Raw genomic sequence first — 23,013 nt, 5'->3', positions numbered from 1 at the left:
GTTAGAGAGCTGTGGCCAGTCTCTGTATGCACTGAGGATACTTCACTTGATTTTGACAGTTTCATCTCTAATCCAAACAGCTTCCAGAATTTTTTCCTGGTACTGAAGGCAAGGCAAAGCTTTGTAATTACCCTCTGCCATTTAATGTGTGCATGTGTATATTTAGTACTCTTGAAAGGTGTTTAAGTAACAGCCCTGGAAACTGAAATCCTCTATTTAACCATAGAAGAGACTTAACATTGTCAGTGAAACATGCAAGTTGCACCATCTGACAGGGCCTCAACGCTCACCTAAAAGGATCACCTCCCAAGCATAAGATTAAGGAGTCTTTTTTTCGAATCCAAAATCCAGGACAGTTTCATGGCAACATTTTTACAGGTATAAAATACTCAAGTGCTCTGCATTCTGCCTCTTTCCGTGATCTGCTTCACCTGGTAGAAAAAGCTCCAACTGGAGCCATGGAATAGATCAAGGCAAGGTTGATTTCTTGCTCTGCACTCCCTTTTCCTACCTCCATACTATCTATGGTTCTGGTGACCATGAAAAGGAAAAAAGTGAGATACAGAAGGACTGCCAGGTGCTTATCCACCTTCCTGTCCAACTCCCTCCCCTTCTTTTTTGAGGTCCAAAGCAGGGGTTTTGCACTGGCTAGTCTGTGTCATTGACTCATCTTACAATTTGCAATGTTGGTGCCTGACGAGCTTTGGCCTTGAACAATGGATGGTTCAGAACACCTGCTTACTACGTAACAAGAGTGAAACAGCACATACAAAAGTTTCTGTAGTAGTGTAGCATTATGTAGTTATAAATATCCAAACTTTTGGATAAATTTTATGAAAAACCAGGTCATTCCAAAAAGTTCTTGAGACACCAAGACAGCATATAAAAAATTATGCGATGCTCCCGAGAAAACTGAGACATAGGGGTCTCTTTAAATAGTAATTAATTCTACAGGCCCACTCAGGTCTTGACCTCTCTGCTGACACTCTCAACAACGATAACAGCACTAATTTCGGTAGGGATTAGTTTTGGTCCCAGTCCCATGGGAAATGACCACCAAACAGGCATAAGATTAAAATTTTCAGACACTCTGAGTTGAGCTGGATGTGAACTGACCTATAGGTAAAAAGCTCTCTTTTACCCCTATCCTCAACCATCCAGTTCACTAGCTATACTTTTTAACTTCTTCTTTGGGGGGAGGGGAAATTTACCCTCCCAGAAATGTTTTGGGGAAAGCTGTTTAGGGTTAAGAAAAGCTTGTCATTCGTTCTGATATTAATTTTGATTTATTGAATTTTCTCATGTAATATCAGATAAATGAGGGAACATGTTTAACTGCCAGATGATACATTAAAGCAAATAATCCAGTAATGTATCATCAATCATATGAGGCATGATTTTTTGTAACAAATTTATTTTAGCATTCTGTTTCAAATTTCTGCACCAGCAAAACCCTTTTCTCCATGTAGCTCCATCTGCTGATTGAAGAAATGTTACAAGGTACCATGGCAACGCTTGCTATGCTATAACACGTATTGAAGAAATACATTTCAGACTCATGAGGCATAACTAAGACATACAAACATGCACAAACACTAAGAAAAACACCCTGGAGCAGGATTACTTTGAAAAAAAATACCACTGATTTTTTTGTTTTAAATTAAAAAGACAATGTAGTGGGAAAAAATGAGCTTGCTTTAATAAAATGCAGTTTTGTGTTTTTAAAATGTATTAAATCCTGCAGTTTGAAATAAAATTCAAGAACTTGCAGTGGCTTGAATTGACAGTTTTGGTGCCTAGGCTTTACAGCTCAGTGCTCATCAACCAGTTCACAACTCCCCATGTTATTTAAAGGCAAATTCAGTCCTGTTCTTCACAGAATGCCCCTTAGCAGCGGCAGAGTGTGGCAATGGAGAGGAGGAAACAGAACCTTGTCTGGCTAGATGACATTAACGGACCTACTTGGATGGAAGCAGGCAAAAGCATGAAAGGTCCCACAGTGCCTACTTCAGCCAAGTGGAACCACTGGAGGGAGGATTTCTCCTCCTGACCCACCTACTCAAGCTAGAAGTTGGACTTTGCATTTACTCCTTGCAACGTTGTAAACAAATGTCAGTAGTTCATTAATATGAGAAATGCTATTCTAAACAGTCTCTCCTTTGAAGAAATGCAATGTGGTTTTCACTGCTAAAAATACAAATGTTTTTATGTAGAATACCACTCTTGCATTTGTGATTTCAGTAGGATTGTGGCTTATTGTTTATTTATATTGTCATTGATATACATGACAATGGATAGACAAGGTTATAAAAGAAAAAAAATTCATACATGAAATGGAAAGCATTTTATCTGCCACGACCTGAATTCAGGGCTCAGAGTTTCTCCTACAACAGCTGGTGACATCTCTAATATGGAGAATGGAACAGGTTAGTAAAGAAGGAAATAATTGTCAAATATTTAATTTTTAAATTATTTTTTTGTAACACTGGGGTAGAAATCTGTGGATTAATATATTTGCATGTGCTCCATCTGTGGAAACTAGGGGAAGAGATGTACTACAAAGAATTCAATATGCCAGCCGTTTTAATTTGGGATGTTCTAGTACAGCAGAATGCTTCCCCTTCATGAACTCCTGTCACTAAAGAATTGAACATAGATAAGAAATATTAGTATTCCAAAAGTGGAATAAGATATGGTAAAACTAGGTAGATCTCTGGGAATTACCCTAAAATAGTAAGTTTACAGAATTGTACTGTTCATGTAGGGACCTCTCCAAATCCCATTGAAGTTGAACAGTCTTTCCATTTACTTCAGGGGACTTTGGATCAAGCCCATAAGCTTGGGATGACTGTAGGATTAGAGCAGAAAAAACAAAAAGACTGACACACCAAAAAACAGCAACAAAAATGAAAATAAAAAAACCCTACATTTTTCAACACATCTGCAAGTTGCAAAACCAGGGCTCAACTCAGTATCCATGACAACTCCACTGATGTGTTGCTAAAAACAAGACAAAGGCATTAAGTTTTAATACCTATACAGCTAGCTGAATCAGTTTGTCTGAATCGTTGCTGAACTATGCATTGCTTAATTTTTATTAAATTCAGACTATTCCACACAGAGGTTTACTATATATCCTGAAAATATGTAGTTGTTCTCCACTGGAAGAGCGCCATCAAGTAAGATTTCAATCAGATGTCTACATAGAATGACTCAAAAAAGGGGGGAAGGGGAGACATCATAGAAATGTAGGTCTGGAAGGGTCCTCGAGAGGTCATTTAGTCCAGAGATTCTCAACCTTTTTCTTTCTGACTCCCCCACCCCCCTACATTCTATAAAAACTCCATATGGGCCAAAATACCTGGTTTTCTGCATATAAAAGCCAGGGTCGGCATTAGGGGGTAGCAAGCATGGCAACTGCCTGGGGCCCCATGCCACAGGGGCCCCCACAAAACTACATTGCTTAGGCTTTGGCTTCAGCCCTGGGGGGGCTCAGGGACCCAGACTTCAGCCCCATGCACTGGGACTTCAGCTTTCTGCTCTGGGCCTCAGCAAATCTAATGCTGGCCTTGCTTGGTGGCCCTCCTGAAACCTGCTTGTGGCCCCCCAGGGTGACCCAGACTCCTGGTTGAGAACCACTGATCTAGTCCACTCTTCTATGCTCAGCAGAACCAAGGACACCAAGACCATCCCTGACAGGTGTTTGTCAAACCTGTTCTTAAAAACTTCCAATGATGGGGATTACACAGCCTTCCTTGGAAGCCTATTCCAGTATTTATCTATCCTTATAGTTAGAAAATTTTTTCTAACACCTCACCTAAATCTCCCTTGTTGTAGATTAAGTTGATTACTTCTTTTCCTATCTTCAGTGGCCATGGAGAACAATTGATCACCATCCTCTTATAACAGCTCTTAACATATCTGAAGACTTAACAGGTCCTTCCTCAGCCTTCTTTTCTTAAGAAAAAGCATGTCCAGTTTTTTTAACCTTTCCTCATAGGTTAGGTTTTCTAAACCTTTTATCATTTTTGTTGCTGTCCTCTGGACTCTCACTAACTTGTCCACATCTTTCTTAAAGTGTGGCAACCAGAACTGGACATAATACTCCAGCTGGGACCTCACCACTGCTGAGTACAGTGGGACAGTTACCTCTTGTGTCCAACATATGACACTCTTGTTAATACACCCCAGAATGATGTTAGCCTTTTGCAACTGCATCACATTGTTGACCTATATTCAATTTGTGATCCATTATAACCTGATCCTTTCCAGTAGTACTACCAGCTAGTCAATTATTCCCCATTTTGTAGTTGTACATTTGATATTTTCCTTCCTAAGTGAAGTACTTAACACTTGTCTTTACTGAATTTCATCTTGTTTATTTCAGACCAATTATCCAAATTGTCAAGGTGATTTTGAATTCTAATCCTGTCCTCCAAAGGGCTTGCAACACCCCCCAGGTTGGTGTTATCCACAAATTTTATAAGCATACTTTCCACTCCATTATCCAAGTAATTAATAAAAATATTGACAAGTACCAGACCTATGATTGACCTCTGTATATGCCCTCCCAGTTTGACATGAAGCCATTGATAACCAGCAGGAGAGCTCCTGGTAATAGCTCACCTTAAGTGATCACTCTCGTTACAGGGTGTATGGTAACACCCATTGTTTCATGTTCTCTATGTATATAAATCTCCCCACTGTATTTTCCACTGAATGCATCCGATGAAGTGAGCTGTAGCTCATGAAAGCTTATGCTCAAATAAATTTGTTAGTCCCTAAGGTGCCACAAGTCCTCTTTTTCTTTTTGTGAATACAGACTAACATGGCTGCTACTCTGAAACCTGTCACATTTACCTAGTTTGCTTGTGAGTCTGTTATGTAGGACTGTGTCAAAGCCTTACTAAAAACATCAAGATATATCACATCTACTGCTTCACCCCTATCCACTAGGCCAGTAACCCTCTCAAAGAGGGAAATTAGGTTGGTTTGGCATTTTTGTTCTTGACACATCCATGTGGGCTCTTTCTTATATCCCTGTTATCCTGAAGGTACTTACAAAATTGATCGTTCAATAATTTCTTCCAGTATCTTTCCAGGTATTGAAGTTAGGCCAACTGGTCTATAATTTCCCAGGTCCTCTTTGTTCCCCTTTTTAAAGATATGTACTACTGCTGTCCTTCTTCAGTGCTCTGGGGCCTCACCCGTTCTCCATGAGTTCTTAAAGAATGATTGCTAATGGTTCCAAGGCATAAATTCAAGGTTCTGTATTTCTCCTACAAGAGATGACAGCTCTAGCAACTAAGAAAAGGCAGGGAGCCACAAGGGACTTAACAAGTTGAGAAATATGGGAGGACAAAAAGGAGATTTAACATGAAAAATGCAAGATACAACACTGGGAGAAAAAGATTTCAAATGGATCTTCAATGCAAGAAAGGCACCTGCAAATGAGCAATACTCAAAATTATCTCATGGTCATAGAGAACAATAAATTAAAGAAGTTCCCATGAGATATGGCAGCAGAAATGGCAGTACAGTTATGCGGTATTATACATACACAGGCATTGCCACAAAGAACAGAATAAATGGTCCCTTCCCTGTGCTGCTCTGGTGCAACATTGTATTCAGTTCCAGAACAAGTTATTACCAGAAATAGGTTGATAAACTATAGGGAACTCAAAGAAGACTAAAAATAACTAGGAGTACTGATTAAAGACACTAAATATGTATACTTTGGTTAAATTAATTAAATGGGGGACATAACAATCAATACCAGAAGGGTATAAACACCAAGGTCAGACAGGAATTTAGGCTTGTATAAGTAAAAAGTATAATAAGAAATAATGGAATTAAATTAGGAAAAGCAAGATTGAGTGGGGTTCCAATTACTCTTCCTTCAGAAACAAAATTCCCTTAAACTTCAACCAGAGCAGGATTGGGTACAAAAATACTAGGAAAAACTGACAGTGAGATGTAATGTATTAGTCCTCAATTCCACGCTCAGACTCTTATTTCAGCAATGAACCAGTTTGCTAATGGCTGACTCATCTTTGAGCCCAAGCTGACTTTAGCACCATGCTCAGAATAGGGGTGTCAGAAGGCATCCCTTCCTGGAGCACTCTTGTGCAGCGAGCCAGGGCACAACAGGCATGTTTGACTCAATTTCTCTTTCAGAGCCCCTAGAAGTAGTCCAAATAGTCTAAGTAGTCCTGTACGTCACGTAGAGCTCCTCACCATGCCCCAGCTCTGCAGTACTGCCTCACTCTCATCCTTCAGCTCTGAAAGCTAGCAGGCATCTCTCTCTGCTATTCTAAACATTCAGTTCTCACGGGCCTTCTCTGCCCTTGGGTTCTTTGGCTCAGGGGGATAAGAAGCTAGCCCCTCCTCTAGCTTCCTGATAATTGCTTCCTCTTTCAGGGAGAGAATGGTAGGGGGAGGGAGGAATTCCAGATCCCCAGAGACCTGCTCCACGCTCCTGACTCTCTGCCAGCTCCCTTTTCTTGATGATTTTCACAGACTTCTGAATCAGCTAGTCTTCTCCCTCTCAGGCTATGTTCACACTAGGAATGCTACAGTGGCACAACTGTGCTAATTTAGTATGAACACTTACTATAGTGATGGAGGGAGCTTTTCTGCCACTGTAGAAATCCACCTCCTTGAGAGGCGTAAACTAGGTCAACAGAAGAATTCCTCCGTCAATTCTGAGGCATCTACAGCAGGGCTTAGGTCAGCTTAATTACATTGCACAGAACATGACATTTTTCACATGCCTGATCCATGTAGTTAAGCCAACCTAATTTTGTAGTCTAGACCAGCCCTCGGGCTCTCCCTGGTTCTTTATAGCCCCAGGTGCAGCTTCACCCTCTTAATTCACCAGACTGGCAGCACCTGTTCTGACACAAGGAAGCTGGACCTGCTTCATTTACAGGGGCCAGCAGCCATCCTGTGATAAAAGGGAAGGGCCAGTCTGCCAGATTTGGGGGTAGCTTTTCCATGGGCAGGAAAACCCTGACACAATGATGCAGGGCTGTCCTCTCTTGTGGCTTTTACCCAAGAGGGGACAAGCTGATCCTTGGTGTTTATTCTATGTCGTTTAGATCCTCCTACTTTTGGAAATGTTCCTACACCATGAAACTTAATCACATAGCATATAGATTTTCAGATGAAAATCTATCACTATCTGTACCCACAGGTACCAAAAGTAGACATGCACAGAAATTATCTGCAAAAATTCCATTATCTTCCAATTTTCTCAAAATGTTTAATACATTTTGATCTCCTGATATTACCAGAGCCAAAAACTAGGGAAAATACTAGCTTTTAAAGACCTTCTAGTCATTTAACATGGCACCAGTGAGCCCTCCAGTGGCTGTTTTAAATGTTGCACATTATAATGCATATTATAATAAAGTGTGTAAAACAAACACACAACAAAAACACTAATCCAGGAACCTATCCTTGCAACAAAGCCCGTTGCCAACTGTGTACACATATCTGTTCAGGGGACACCATCATAGGGCTTAATCACATCAGCCACACTATCAGAGGCTCGTTCACGGGCACATCTACCAATGTGATATATGCCATCATGTGCCAGCAATGCCCCTCTGCCATGTATATTGGTCAGACTGGACAGTCTTTACATAAAAGAATAAATGGACACAAATCAGACGTCAAGAATTATAACGTTCAAAAACCAGTCAGAGATTCTCTTTGGTCACTCGATTACAGACCTAAAAGTGGCAATTCTTCAACAAAAAAACTTCAAAAACAGACTCCAATGAGAGACTGCTGAATTGGAATTAATTTGCAAACTGGATACAATTAACTTAGGCTTGAATAAAGACTGGGAGTAGATGTGTCATTACACAAAGTAAAACTATTTCTCCATGTTTATTCCGCCCCCCCCCCCAACCCACCCCCCCTCCGTACTGTTCCTCACACATTCTTGTCAACTGCTGGAAATGGCCCACCTTGATTATCACTACAAAAGGTCCCCCCTGCTCTCCTGCTGGTAATAGCTCACCTTACCTGATCACTCTTGTTACAGTCTGTATGGTAACACCCATTGCTTCATGTTCTCTGTCTATATAAAATCTCCCCACTGTATTTTCCACTACATGCATCCGATGAAGTGAGCTGTAGCTCATGAAAGCTTACGCTCAAATAAATTTGTTCGTCTCTAAGGTGCCACAAGTACTCCTTTTCTTTTTGCGGATACAGAATAACATGGCTGCTACTCTGAAAAGAAACATTTGTGACACTGCACTCCATATTCTTCATAGTTGTATTATTATGATATAATTATGATGCATTTTGTACACCATATATGTCTTGTCAGGTGTCTATGCAAAAGTTATGATTTGCTGAATATGATCATCCTAGTTGTATGCATGTATCATTTTTGTATCGGAAGTTCTGAATATTGACTAGGTATCTGTATTTCAAATGTGTTTACTCTGGGAACATCCACAGCTAGCCTTTCAGGTTCAGCAATAAAGAAGCTAGACAGTGTTGATGGCCCATCAGCAAAGATAATGGACTATGGAAGACTTAGCCTTCTTGTAAACATTTCTAGAGCTGGGGCACACCTGCTGGGAGACGGGGCTGAAGCCCCAAGACCCACCCCCCCCCACTGAATAGAAGCCCCTACCCCACCACCCCACTGCAAGGCATAGGTCCCGAGTTCATCCCTCCTCCCATATGGGAGGCAGAGAATGGGCAGATTGGGGGCTTGTGAGCTGCACTTTAACAGTAAAAGAGCCGCATGTGGCTCATAAGCCACAGTTTGGACACCCCGCTATATAAGGTGAGGTGTGACATCATCTAGTGGCCTCACTCCTCACACAAGAGCACTCCTGGAAACACCCGAGAAACAAAGACTGAACTGGGGGAAATGCTGGTCCCAAGCTAAAGGGATTTCTAGCCTGTGTATGGAAACTTGGTGGACTGCTTGTATCATCAGCCAGAGTGAGAAATTGCTAATTCATATCAAATCTATCTAGTATGTTAGGCTTAGTTTATGGTTTTGTTTATTTACTAGGTGTGCCACTCTGTACCTCGGAAGAACACCCTACATCCCCATGTTCATCCTTATAATATGATTGTGTGGTATCCAATGCAAAGTTTGTCATTTGGGATGTCTTTGGATGGCTCATGATGCATTGTTGTTATAATAATTATGAAAAATGAAGTGGGGGGTAGCTCCCTTTTATGCACTTCCAGCCAGCCAGTTATCTATAAAATCCCCGTTAGTAGCTATTCTCTACTTGCTTTACCAGTAAAGGGTTAAAAAGTCCATAGGTAAAAGGAAGGGAGTGAGCACCTGACCAAAAGAGCCAATGGGAATGCTAGAACTTTTTAAAATTGGGAAAAAACTTCCCCTTGGTCTGTGTGTGTTTCCTCTCTCAGAAAGGAGGGACAGAGCAGTGATGCGTAAAAAGCTTTGGGCCAGGTATGAAAATCATCAGATCATAACTAGAGAGTACTCATTTGAAACCCCAGATATGTAGGTAGATCAGGAAATGTCTAGGAAGACGTGATTAGGTCTCTCTCATTTTATTTCTTTATGGCTTGTGGACTCCTCTGTGCTAATCCCAGATGCTTTATGTTCAAAATGATCCCACCGCTGTGCCACCATGTCAAGGCTGATTCCCCATTCTGGCACTTCGAGTGCAGAAGGTGGGGGCCCGAAAGGATTCTAAAAATTAATACTGACCACTCCAGGCTTGTATTAAACCCCCAATGTTACAGCCTCTCTCTGATCTTAGATGGGTAGATGCTGCCATAACCCAAGTGCAAAAAACCCCTTTTGGAACCCAGGAATGCGCACTTGGGAATTCCTTCCTGTGGGGTACCCTCAAGCCCTTTCACCCCCACTCCAGGGAAGAGCTGAGAAAGAAAACAAAGAAAATTAGCTGTTGCCACCAGCTAATTAAACAACATATGCACAAACCTCTTAGGATGCAAAAATCCAATCCTGTTCTTAAAAAAAGGTAAATTTTATTAAAAACAAAAAAGAAAGAAAATACATTTGGAACTTAGGCTTTTTGCCAGATTTAAAAGAAAATGGTTACAAGGATTAAGCATCAAGATAGCTTTCTTGAGGTCCAGCTTAATGGCTACAAGCAAAACAAAAGCACCTGGAGTTAGCACAGAGGAGTACACAAGCCATAAAGAAATAAAGAGCAATAAACCTAAGCAGATATTCCTAAATATTTCCTGATCTACTTACATAACTGGGGTTTCAAATGAGTAGTTTCTAGGTATGATCTGATGATTTTTCATACCTGGCCCACAGCTTTTTACAGCTTCATTGCTCTGTCCCTCCTCTCTGGAAGAGCAAACACACACAGACCAAGGTAAAGTTTTTTCCCAATTTTAAAAAGTTCTTCCATTGGCTCTTTTGGTCAGGTGCTCACTCTCTTCCTTTTACCTATTGACTTTTTAACCCTTTACAGGTAAAGCAAGTAGAGAACAGCTACTAACAGGGATTTTGTAGCTAACTGGCTGGCTGGATGTCCATATCCCCCCTTCATTTATCACAGTAAAGTTAGAGGTTGTAATTTTATGTATATAGTTATGAGGCTGAATATGTGTCCTCATGGCTTAAACCAAGCCCAGGCAAAACTCTCCAAGAGCAGAAGGGAAGTTCACACCTCATTAAGGCATGTATGGGACAATCCCAGCCCAGCCTCACAGGAACAAAGGACACGGGCCCAGGCAGCAACAAAGGATCTGTTGGACTCTCGAGTGAGTCACCCCCCTTCCCTTGGTCAGTTTGGGACTACAATGAGGTAATGCTCCCCTGACTCTGAAGCAGGGGGGAAGCCAAGAGGGAAGAAAGAACATGACAAAAGGGAGAGACATTTGCCATGCTCTCTCTCTTCCACCTCCATCTACAGACACCACCACCAAGCGACTGAAGCGCTGATCAAAGGAGAGAGCCTGGCTGAAGGACAACCAGCCAGCCTGTGGTGAGAAGCATCTAAGTTTGTAAGGGCACTGAAAGTGTTAAGATAATCTTAGAATGCATTTTGCTTTTATTTCATTTGACCAAATCTGACTTGTTTTGCTTTGACTTATAATCACTTAAAATCTATCTTTTGTAGTTAATAAATTTGTTTGTTTATTCTATCTGAAGCAATGCCAGAGACTCCCCTTGGGATAATAAGCCTGGTACATATCAATTTCTTTGTTAAATTGACAAACTCATATAAGCTTGCAGCATCCAATGGGCATAACTGGAAACTGCAAGACGGAGGTTCCTAGGGTTGTGTCTGGGACTGGAGATATTGGCTAGTGTCATTCAGTTGCACAACCAAGTAGCGGCTGGCCAAAAGTGCTCACTCATGTAGCTAAGAGCAGCTTACATGCTAGAGGCTGGGCGTGCACAGCCCAGGAATGGGGGTTCTCATAGTAGAGCAGGGTAAAGCTGGATCCCAGAGTTGAGGATTGGACTGACCTAGTGGATCACCAGTCCAGATAACGCCAGGGGAACATCACATTAGGTAATCTGCTTTGTTCTGTTTGCTATCACTTATAATCACTTAAGATCTATCTTTTTGTAGTTAATAAACTTGTTTTTTGCTTTATCTAAACCAGTGTGCCTTTGAATGAAGTGTCTGGGGGGAAATCTCAGCTTGATTAACACACGCTTGTTGCATATCCACATCGAGGGGAAGGCAAACTTTATTAATGAGCTTACATTGTACAAATCCCTATGCAGTGCAAGATGGTATAACTTTGGGTTTATACTTCAGTGAGGGCTGCGAGCCTGAGGAGCTGGGAAATTGGCTGTCTTTAAGTGGCTTAGGTATGCACCCAGGTAGCTCAGTTTGGGGGTGCGGCACCACCTGCTGTCATGTCGGGTGGTAACAGGGCCTAGTGAGGCTGGCCCTCCAATTAAGTGTCTCCAATCAAGAAGTGTGGGCAGGGCTAGCCCAGCTGGGTGATTAGAGGGGCACAGCGGTTCCCACAGCTCCCAGACTGCATCCCAGGGGTGACAACCCATCACAATATTCTTAAATTGTTTTTACATAGAAGTGATTTGTTCAGCTTCTATTTAATTTTAATCAAATTCAATGTCCCAGTAATCTTACACTGCTCTGTTCATTACATGTTATAAAAACCCAGATGCAAACTTGATAATACAATTTCAGCTCAGGTGCCATCTGTTCCCTCTCATGTCCCTGATCATTTTGAAAATAAAACAAATAAATAATAACTCAAAACAGATAAAACTAGAGAAACAACCCACAAAAATTAATGAAGCAAAATAAATGTTCAGAATTCTTTGTAAATAATACCTGCCCAGCTACAGTGTTTGCTTCCCATCATCTTCTCTCACCATGTTGTGTTGGACTTTCTCATTGTGTTATCCATCTAATTTACGCCGATACTGCCAAGACTTAAACATGTGCTTAATTTTTCACACAAGTACTTTCAGTGAAGTCAGTAGTAAGAATGTGTTTAAATCTTTGCAGGATCAGGGTCTTAGACTCCTTAGTGTAGGAAACTTGAGTGAGATTCACAAAGGGACTTAGGCGTTGAACTGATGACCATCACAGTGCTTACCTTTTAGGCACCCAGAAAATCACAGGAACACTCCTGTTCAAAGCCTCTCTTCACCTCAGGTAGAGAGTGGGAATTGAATGTTGATCTCCCACACCCCAGGTGAGTGTCTTAACAACTGAGCTAAAAGTTCTAAAGTGGGGACTGGCAGCACCACCTCCTCCTTTGGCTGGATTCTGAATCGGATCTGATCTGGTAGGCCTCTGAGCACACTTACGGGATTGGGCTCTGTGTACAACTTAGACAGATGAATGCCTATCTTCCCCTGGTCTGTGAATCGCTCTGGGGCTTAGGTAGGGAGATGGGCATCCAGATGCTTATCGGGAGGCAGCAGTGCACCTGCTCAGAGGCTGAAACTTGGGTGCCTAGGGAACTTTTACCTAGAAAGAGTAGGCAGTGAGTGCAGTTAGGCACCTACAGAATTTGGCAGTTGTTTTATTGATTGCAGTGAAACCAAAACTGGGATTTAGGTGCCCAAACCTGAGACTTTGTGGATCTGGGCTCTTATCTCTAGACTACTATGGACATGGAAGGCAATGAATAAATAAATAATAATAATCATTACATCAAAAACTATTGGCAACCTAAAAATAAAGCCATTTTCCCACTTTGGGGTGTTGTGATGCTGAACAGCCGATGAGGAAATTCTGGGCAGGAGGCAGGATTGTGCCTCCTCACACTCCATTTTCTTCTGCTTGATTCTCCAATTATTATACCTTGTAATCCTGTCTTTGAGATACCAGAGTCAGTTGCTATGGAAATAATCATTTCCTAAATTCAGTGTTATGATTTCGTTAAGCACAAGTATTCTTCAATAGTGACTTCTTTTGAAATCCATCTGTACCTTACTACTGTTCCAATCACTCCCCTCACAAGAAAACATCCAAGAGTGGAGTAAATGGAAGGAAATCTCAGCAAAATTATCCTCACAGAGATGATTTGCCATGAAAAACTCTATGGGCCCCCAAAGCCTGTGGATCTGCAGAGACCTGCCTCAATCCTCCTGAGCAACCAGGAGGCACATATGCAGAGGCCCTGTACTTCTGCTGTACCCAGCCCTATGCCCAGCCCTGGTAGTATGGCTCCATTGGAGCCATGCAACCAAGACTTTCCCCGCATCTGGCTGCCCTGGACCTTCCTTAAAAGGGGAGAATGTTCAGAATTCTTTGTAAATAATGCCTGCCAGTTACATTGTTTGCTTTTGTGTCACTGTGTTTGTTTCCCATCATCTTCTCTCACCATGTTGTGTTGGACTCTCTCATTGTGTTCATCCATCTAATTTAACCCCTGATACTGCCAAGACTTAAACATGTGCTTCATTTTACACACAAGTACTTTCACTGAAAGTGCATCTCTTTCCAGTCCTGCCTGGCCCACCCACTCCTTCCTAGCACATAAACTCTCCCACCAGCTCCCTACTTAGGGAATCATAGAATATCAGGGTTGGAAGGGACCTCAGGAGGTCATCTAGTCCAACCCCCTGCTCAAAGCAGGACCAATCCCCAATTTTTGCCCCCGATCCCTAAATGGCCCCCTCAAGGATTGAACTCACAACCCTGGGTTTAGCAGGCCAATGCTCAAACCACTGAGCTATCCCTCCCCCGCATAAGTTGGAAAACTTATGGATTTCCAGATCCATGGAGCACTCTCTTTAGTGTATGGGCTGCAGGAAGGACACTGCCATGACAGCAGCTCATTCAGAATGCTCTATGTGAGGTGTGATCTACACACGGAGGTTCCCCATTCCCCATTATGCAGGCACAATTGAGCCCTAAAATGCTACACTCTGTGGCACCAAAGATCTGTAAGTCTGATCTAATTTACAGTTATACCCACATTTTTACTCCTTTCCTTCAGTCTAACTCTCAAGCTGACAGAAGTAGCAGTTCAACTGTTGTTTATATTTCCAGGTCTGATTCTGCTCTCAGGTAGATACACACACAACCCTATTGAACCAAATTCTGTACGGTTATCAAATAGCTGCAACTCTAACTGATCTGAATTTGGATGAGTGGGTTTCCACCAACGAAACATTCTTCAGTAGAAGTATATATACATGTTTTTGGGTAGAATTTGACTCAAGTGACTAGAAGTAAAAAACTGGAAAATTACAATATAGCTCAACATACTACTTCTTTCCTGAGAAGAAGAATGGCTCACTGGTCATGATACTAGTCTAGGACTTGGGAGATGCGATTCAATTCACGGCTCTACTACAGATTTCTTGTGTGATCCTGGGCAAGTCATTTGGTCTTTCTGTGATTCAGTTCCCAATTTTAAAATGGTGATAACAGTATTTCCCTACCTCCCAGGGTTGCTGTGAGGATAAATACATTAAAGACTATGAGGTGCTCAGATAATAGGGGCCAAAGACGTACTTTAGATAGAAAGTCACTAAGGTAAAGAACTGAAATGAATTCAGGACATACCATGCTTTGATTCTAAAGAAATCAGGGATTAAAGGTGAATTGAAAATAAAAAAAAAACCAAAGTTTTTCAAATGTGGGGGCTTGAATTTAAACATAAATTCATCTTTACACTGGGGGGTGAGGGGTTTCAATCTAAGAGTATGTCTACACTACGAAATTAGGTCGAATTTATAGAAGTCTTTTTTTAGAAATCGTTTTTATATATTCGAGTGTGTGTGTCCCCACAGAAAATGCTCTAAGTGCATTAAGTGCATTAACTCAGCGGAGTGCTTCCACAGTACCGAGGCAAGTGTCGACTTCCGGAGTGTTGCAATGTGGGTAGCTATCCCACAGTTCCCACAGTCTCCGCTGCCCATTGGAATTCTGGGTTGAGATCCCAATGCCTGATGGGGCTAAAACATTGTTGCGGGTGGTTCTGGGTACATATCGTCAGGCCCCTGTTCCCTCCCTCCCTCCGTGAAAGCAGCAGCAGACAATCGTTTTGCGCCTTTTTTCTTGAGTTACCTGTGCAGACGCCATACCACGGCAAGCATGGAGCCCACTCAGGTAACCGTCACCATATGTCTCCTGGGTGCTGGCAGACATGGTACTGCATTGCTACAAAGCAGCAGAAACCCCTTGCCTTGTGGCAGCAGACGGTACAATAGGACTGGTAGCCGTCATCGTCATGTCCGAGGTGCTCCTGGCCATGTCAGCCAGGAGGGCCTGGGCAGACATGGGTGTAGGGACTACATTAGAAGTGACTTGACCAGGTCATTCTCTTTAGTCCTGCAGTCAGTCCTATTGAACCATCTTATGGTGAGCAGGCAGGTGATACGGATTGCTAATAGTCCTATTGTACCATCTTCTGCCGAGCAGCCATGAGATGTGGATGGCTTGCAGTCCTTCTGCACCATCTGCTGCCAGCCAAAGATGTAAAAGATAGATGGAGTGGATCAAAACAAGAAATAGACCAGATTTGTTTTGTACTCATTTGCTTCCCCACCCCTGTCTAGGGGACTCATTCCTCTTGGTCACACTGCAGTCACTCATAGAGAAGGTGCAGGGAGGTAAATCTAGCCATGTATCAATCAGAGGCCAGACCAACCTGCTTGTTCCAATAAGAACAATTACTTAGGTGCACCATTTCTTATTGGAACCCTCCGTGAAGTCCTGCCTGAAATACTCCTTGATGTAAAGCCACCCCCTTTGTTGATTTTAATTCCCTGTAAGCCAACCCAATAAGCCATGTCGACAGTCGCCCCTCCCTCCGTCAGAGCAACGGCAGACAATCGTTCCGCGCCTTTTTTCTGTGCGGACGCCATACCAAGGCAAGCATGGAGGCCGCTCAGCTCACTTTGGCAATTAGGAGCACATTAAACACCACACATATTGCCAGCAGTATATGCAGCACCAGAACGATACCAGGCGAGGAGGCGACGTCAGCGCGGTCACGTGAGTGATCAGGACATGGACAGAGATTTCTCTGAAAGCATGGGCCCTGCTAATGCATGCATCATGGTGCAAATGGGGCAGGTTCATGCAGTGGAACACCGATTCTGGGCTCGGGAAACAAGCACAGACTGGTGGGACCGCATAGTGTTGCAGGTCTGGGACGATTCCCAGTGGCTGCAAAACTTTTGCATGCGTAAGGGCACTTTCATGGAACTTTGTGACTTGCTTTCCCCTGCCCTGAAGCACATGAATACCAAGATGAGAGCAGCCCTCACAGTTGAGAAGCGAGTGGCGATAGCCCTGTGGAAGCTTGCAACGCCAGACAGCTACCGGTCAGTTAGGAATCAATTTAGAGTGGGCAAGTAGCCCACGCAATCAAAGATCTGCTGATATCAAGGGTAGTGACCCTGGGAAATGTGCAGGTCATAGTGGATGGCTTTGCTGCAATAGGATTCCCTAACTGTGGTGGGGCCATAGACGGAACCCATATCCCTATCTTGGCACCAGAGCACCAAGCCAGAGAGTACATAAACCGCAAGGGGTACTTTTCAATAGTGCTGCAAGCTCTGGTGGATCACAAGGGACGTTTCACCAACATCAACGTGGGATGGCCGGAAAAGGTACATGACGCTCGCATCTTCAGGAACTCTGGTCTGTTTCAAAAGCTGCAGGAAGGGACTTTATTCCCAGACCGGAAAATAACTGTTGGGGATGTTGAAATGCCTATATGTATCCTTGGGGACCCATCCTACCCCATAATGCCATGGCTCATGAAGCCGTACACAGGCAGCCTGGACAGTAGTCAGGAGCTCTTCAACTACAGGCTGAGCAAGTGCAGAATGGTGGTAGAATGTGCATTTGGATGTTTAAAAGGCGCGCTGGCGCAGTTTACTGACTCGCTTAGACCTCAGCGAAACCAATATTCCCACTGTTATTACTGCTTGCTGTGCGCTACACAATATCTGTGAGAGTAAGGGGGAGACGTTTATGGTGGGGTGGGAGGTTGAGGCAAATCGCCTGGCTACTGGTTATGCGCAGCCAGACACCAGGGTGCTTAGAAGAGCACAGGAGGGCACGGTATGCAGAGAAGCTTTGAAAACCAGTTTCATGACTGGACAGGCTACGGTGTGAAAGTTCTGTTTGTTTCTCCTTGATGAAACCCCCCCGCCCCTTGGTTCACTCTACTTCCTTGTAAGCTAACCACCCTCCCCTCCTCTCTTCGATCACTGATTGCAGAGGCAATAAAGTCATTGTTGCTTCACATTCATGCATTCTTCATTCATTCCACAAATAGGGAGATGACTACCAAGGTAGCCCAGGAGGGGTGGTGGAGGAGGGAAGGAAAATGCTACACAGCACTTTAAAAGTTTACAACTTTAAAATTTATTGAATGCCAGCCTTCTGTTTTTTTGGAAATCCTCTGTGGTGGAGTGGCTGGTTGGCTGGAGGCCCCCCCACTGCGTTCTTGGGCATCTGGGTGAGGAGACTATGGAACTTGGGGAGGAGGGTGGTTGGTTACACAGGGGATGTAGCGGCAGTCTGTGCTCCAGCTGCCTTTGCTGCAGCTCAACCATACACTGGAGCATATTGGTTTGATCCTCCAGCAGCCTCAGCACTGAATCCTGCCTCCTATCATCACGCTGCTGCCACATTTGAGCTTCAGCCCACCACTTACTCTCTTCAGCCTGCCACCTCTCCTCCCGGTCATTTTGTGCTTTCCTGCACTCTGACATTATTTGCCTCCACGCATTCGTCTGTGCTCTGTCAGTGTGGGAGGACAGCATGAGCTCAGAGAACATTTCATCACGAGTGCGTTTTTTTTTTCTAATCTTCACTAGCCTCTGGGAAGGAGAAGATCCTGTGATCATTGAAACACATGCAGCTGGTGGAGAAGAAAAAAAAAAAGACAGCGGTATTTACAAAAAAGACATTTTATAAAACAACGGCTACACTCTTTCAGGGTAAACCTTGCTGTTAACATTACATACATAGCACATGTGCTTTCGTTACAAGGTCGCATTTTGCCTCCCCCCACCATGTGGCTACCCACTCAACCCTCTCCCCTCCTCGTGGCTAACAGCGGGGAACATTTCTGTTCAGCCACAGGCAAACAGCCCAGCAGGAACGGGCACCTCTGAGTGTCCCCTGAAGAAAAGCACCCTATTTCAACCAGGTGACCATGAATGATATCTCACTCTCCTGAGGATAACACAGAGAGATAAAGAACAGATGTTGTTTGAACGCCAGCAAATATACAAGGGAATCATTGTACAACAAAGCATTGCAGAGTACGTGCTACTGGCCTGAAGTGGTAAAGTGTCCTACCATGGAGGACACAATAAGGCTGCCCTCCCCAGAAACCTTTTGCAAAGGCTTTGGGAGTACATCCAGGAGAGCCGCGAATGCCAGGGCAAATTAATCCTTTCACATGCTTGCTTTTAAACCATGTATAGTATTTTAAAAGGTACACTCACCGAAGGTCCCTTCTCCGCCTGCCGGGTCCAGGAGGCAGCCTTGGGTAGGTTCGGGGGGTACTGGCTCCAGGTCCAGGGTGAGAAATAGTTCCTGGCTGTCAGGAAAACCGGTTTCTCTGCTTGCTTACTGTGAGCTATCATCTTCTTCGTCCCCAAAACCTGCTTCCCTGTTGCCTCCATCTCCACTGAAGGAGTCAAACAACATGGCTGGTGTAGTGGTGGCTGAACCCCCTAAAATGGCACACAGCCCATCATAGAAGCGGCATGTTTGGGGCTCTGACCCGGAGTGGCCGTTCGCCTCTCTGGTTTTCTGGTAGGCTTGCCTCAGCTCCTTAAGTTTCACGCGGCACTGTTTCGGGTCCCTGTTATGGCCTCTGTCCTTCATACCCTGGGAGATTTTGACAAAGGTTTTGGCATTTCGAAAACTGGAACGGAGTTCTGATAGTACGGATTCCTCTCCCCATACAGCGATCAGATCCCGTACCTCCCATTCAGTCCATGCTGGAGCTCTTTTGCGATTCTGGGACTCCATCATGGTCACCTCTGCTGATGAGCTCTGCATGGTCACCTGCAGCTTGCCACGCTGGCCAAACAGGAAATGAGATTCAAAAGTTCGCAGTTCTTTTCCTGTCTACCTAGCCAGTGCATCTGAGTTGAGAGTGCTGTCCAGAGCGGTCACAATGGAGCACTCTGGGATAGCTCCCGGAGGCGAATACCGCCGAATTGTGTCCACAGTACCCCAAATTCGACCCGGCAAGGCTGATTTAAGCGCTAATCCACTTGTCAGGGGTGGAGTAAGGAAATTGATTTTGAGAGCTCTTTAAGTAAAAAAAAAAAAAAGAAGGGGCTTCATCGTGTGGACGGGTGCAGGTTTACATCAATTTAACGCTGCTAAATTCGACCTAAAGTCCTAGTGTAGACCAGGGCTAAGTTACACAACTTCAACTAGGTGAATAACGTAGCTGAAGTAGACGTACTTAGATCTACTCAATGCAGTATCTTCACTACGGTGAGTCTACTGCTGCCGCTCCCCCGTGGACTCTGCCTGCGCCTCTCGTGGCGGTGGAGTACAGGAGTCAACAGGAGAGTGCTCGGGGGTCAATTTATCACATCTAGACTAGATGTTATAAATCTATCCCTGCTGGATCAATCGCTGCCCACCAATCTTGCTGGTAGTGTACACATACCCTATAAATTAAGACAGTCTAATTTTCAGAGGCCCCAGTCCTGCAACAAGCACATAATTAACTTTATGCATGAGAGTAGTCCCATTTAAATTTTCAAAATCAGGGCTTCAGCATGGGGTTTGCTTTTTATTCTAATTGTCAGGTTTCTTGCAAAGCCTGTGGTGCTATATAATTCACAAACAACAACAAATGATCGTGTGTCATCAACACATAAGTGTGATTCACGCTCAAAATCTTCCCAAACTATCAACTGCTTCAGTGATTGTTACTTATTAAGGCAGGGACTAAAGGTTCTTTTGGCACTAATCTGACTGTTCTACTCATCCAGGAAAATATTCTGTGCCAATTTCTAATAAGAACATGTTTGAAAATTGAACTACAGTAAAAGTACATCTAACTTAAAATTCCTCAAATATTTTGCAGAATTAAAAAAGAAAAGGCTGCAGAGAAATCTAATCAGAAATCATTATGTAGACCACAGATGAGAAGCTTTTCACCTTCTCCTTTCTGCCAAAATACAAGAAAACTATTTTTATTTTCATGTGCTAGGCACAAATCCTGGGTCCTGTGCATGTAACAGTAAGGCACAGATAAGTCCCTTGTCACCATGTATACTGGTTTACAATAGCCCAACAAACGCAGCGTATCATCTTCTTGTCATGTCCTCATACTGCTTTCCACCACACCTGCGCACATCCAATTGCCTGATCATTGCACTCTGTCAGGTCATTGGAAGAGCATTTATGCTCAAGCAGCTGGCATCACAAAAGATGCTTCATATTTTGAGTCTGCTACAGTCTGGTATTGGACTCAGTGATGTAGCCGCACTTTATCATCAGGTCTCTAGACCAGCCAACTCCAGTGCAGATGGAGTTGATCTGTACCAGGAGATAGGTGCTCAACTGGTGGCAGCTGGAGCACACGGGCTACAGTGTCATTCTCTACTCTTTTTTGCCATAACTGAACCCTTGGCTGTTTGGGTGATAGTGTTAAGGGGTTTAACATGGCAAGAAAACTTTGTTATGACTTCAGTTGACTCAGAGTCAGTGTTATATCATTACTCCTGGGGGAATTCTGCACTACTGTGCACTCATAATTAACGTGCCATGCATATTTTTAAATTTTTGCACAGAAAAAGAGCTTCTGGTGAAATGTTGCTGAAGTTCTGCCTTTTTGCCCACTAGAGGGCACTGTGGCTATAGAACACAGCAGGTCCCAGCCAGCTAGGAAAGAGAAGAATCCTGCAGAGCCTTCTTTGCAGTGGGCCAGGTCAGGAAACAGGAGCTATGGGGAGACAGACAGCATGGGGTTTGGGGGGGGGGGGTCAGACAGAGGCTCATAAGGGCTAGTGGGGGAGGACAGACTGGGGCAGGGGCTGAATGGGAGCGGAAGCACAGGGCCACAGTAGGGAGGGAGGTGCAGGGCCACATGGTGATGGGGGGAAATGGGTGTCTGCGTGGGGGTGGAGGGACACATGTGGGTGAAGGAACACATGAGGATAGGCGCAGATGTGCCTGACTGAATGGGAGAGGCTAGGGGTCAGCCAGGGTCTGCATGGGGGAAGCGTCTTAACAATCCCTCTCCACCCACCCACCCCCAAAAAACCCTATTCCATACTTTTCCCACCCATACCCAACAACTCTTCAAGTTCACACCCAGGCTCCTTCCCAGCAATTTACTTCCCTCTCCCTCAACTCTTCCGTTAGCCCCAACTCCCACAAGCCTTTGCACTGTTTCTGAGGGGTGTGGGAAATAAGGGTCTGTATTTTAGTTTAAATGAATTACTCATAATTCTATATTAATATGCCTAGTAAGGAATCTATTTGTCAAAAAACATTTCCTGAATCTTTTTTGTTGTCTGTATTGTTACAGACATACTTGCTGACAGGTATTTTGAAATAAATGACCAAAAATAATTGAAACTGGTATGATTATATTGTGTTATATTGACAAATAAAATATGCAGAATTTTTAAATACTGTGCGCAGAATTTTTAATTTTTGGTGCAGAATTCCCCCGGGAATATACTTTTTTTTTTCCCCTCAAGAAAGGAGGAAAAATGGCTTCATGATTTAGATTTTGAGCTGAGGGTTTGACTACAGAATTCAACTAAATCGTGACGTGCACTTATGTTTTTGTCATTTACCTCTATATTGTCAATCTGGAAAAAGATCAACAGAAAATTTGTTTCTTTAGAAAACTATATTAAAGCTAAAATTAATAACAAATACATAATTGCATTTATACAATTATTTGACTGTGCGTAGATGGGTAAGTATTATTAGCCCATTTTACAAATGGGGGTACAAGTGGTTATAGGAGTCAATAATAGAGTCTAAGAATAGACCCTAGATGTCCTTATAATTCTGCCTTCTCAAGTATACAGACATGTTCTAGTAATCTTATATTATTTGTTCAATCAACTGGTGTAACCAGAGATGGGTTAGCACTAGGACCTCTTGGTTTAAACAATGTAAATGGAACCTGAAAAAGAGTTTTGTGCAAGCTTAAAAGCTAGGTATTTTTTAACCAACAAAAGTTGGTCCACCTTTGTGTCTGTACATGTAAATAGACACACATGCAGTTTTTCAGCTACCTAGAATCCTCAGTTAAATTTTTACTCTGAAGACAAGGGTATCCCAAATCATTGCCAGATATCTTACAGATATCCTGTCCAACAAAAGCTAGAAAACCAGCCCCAATACATCATGCATTAGTCAGTCTTAGTCATTAACTAGGATACCCAGTAACCGAGCTAAGAGAAAACAAGTACTGTGGTTGCCTGCTGGTGAAGTCAGTCTGTCCTTATTTTTGCCTTCATGACTCTTATGGATTGCTGGAACTGTGACTCTGGCACACAGCACTTAAATAGTTTTGTCATGCCAATGAAACACTTTGAATTGACTGTCTCTC

This window comes from Lepidochelys kempii, chromosome 5 (assembly GCF_965140265.1).
Source record: "Lepidochelys kempii isolate rLepKem1 chromosome 5, rLepKem1.hap2, whole genome shotgun sequence".
In the NCBI taxonomy this organism is placed as follows: Eukaryota; Metazoa; Chordata; order Testudines; family Cheloniidae; genus Lepidochelys; species Lepidochelys kempii.
The sequence above is the reverse complement of the archived record's forward strand: the minus strand, read 5'-3'. Positions refer to the sequence as shown.